Raw genomic sequence first — 1130 nt, 5'->3', positions numbered from 1 at the left:
GCCCTCCGAGATTTTTCGCCCTTGTCCGAGAAGGCTAGGTGTAGATCTTTCCTACCAGAAGATCAGGGGTGTGGCTGAAAGACAGCTGTAAGAAGAAGCCAAGGAGTAGCAGTAGAAAGGCTGTAGAAAGAATCAGGAGCCCTGAAGAGGGGGGCAAAGGAGATGAGGAAGAGGGGGCAGAAAGAGGAGACAAAAGCAGACGGCAGAACATTGTGAGAGAGCAGGAAAGGAGGGGAAAGGAGACAAATTTAGATAAGAAAATTTTTCGGTCACTACCCGGATTCGAACCCGGGACCTTTGAATGAGAGGCCAACACCTTAACCTCTAGGCCACGAAAACCACCTTTTTTATGTTGAAAGGTAAGTAAGATTTCCTTTTCTAAGAATACGACGTCCTACTCGTATAAAAATATAACTGTACCTCGGCCTTTATAAAGGGATGCTATATCCCTCTCAGCCCAGGATGGACCTGGCAGATCGGGTCAAAAGCTCTCCTCCTAAATGATCTAAATTGTTCCGATGGGAGCGTAAACATAACTACAAACATAATATAATTATATAACTACGGGCACGTCTCAGCCTGCACTGTGTCAGAGCGATTGTTTACGCCCTATACGTTCTTATACCTTTCTCTGAAGGTCTAGTCTCACACCTCCTCACTACACGTTGTCTGCGCTGGGCCTCTATCTCCCCGTGACCTACTTCCTACGAGGCGGCCTGTTCTCTGACCGTCTAGTTTACGCCCCATGCACGCTTTGACTTGGACAACGTCCACAAGTAGCACGGCTGTGGGTATGCAGATGAGGCAATTTTCACCCGTTCGTCTCTCTTCGCCGCCTCGGACGTCATACTTTCGCGTCGTGCGACCTGTGGAAAAGTTCCAAGTGTGCACGGGGCTTAAAGTTGGAAGAGCAGAACAGTTGTAGGTTCAGTACGAGTAACTCTTGAACATAATTATCTTGACTAGATCTAGATCGATGTATACAAAGCTAAAAGGATTCTGTTTTATTCACTTGACGGAGGGAATTGTCTCTTTGTTTGTTCATGTGTTGTTGTTGTTGTTTTGTTTTTGTTTGGTTTAGGGTTTTTTACTTTGTTTTGCAGTTTATTTTTGGTTTTTGTGTGTGGGGG

This window comes from Aplysia californica, unplaced genomic scaffold (genome assembly GCF_000002075.1).
Source record: "Aplysia californica isolate F4 #8 unplaced genomic scaffold, AplCal3.0 scaffold00274, whole genome shotgun sequence".
Lineage (NCBI taxonomy): Eukaryota > Metazoa > Mollusca > Gastropoda > Aplysiida > Aplysiidae > Aplysia > Aplysia californica.
The sequence above is the reverse complement of the archived record's forward strand: the minus strand, read 5'-3'. Positions refer to the sequence as shown.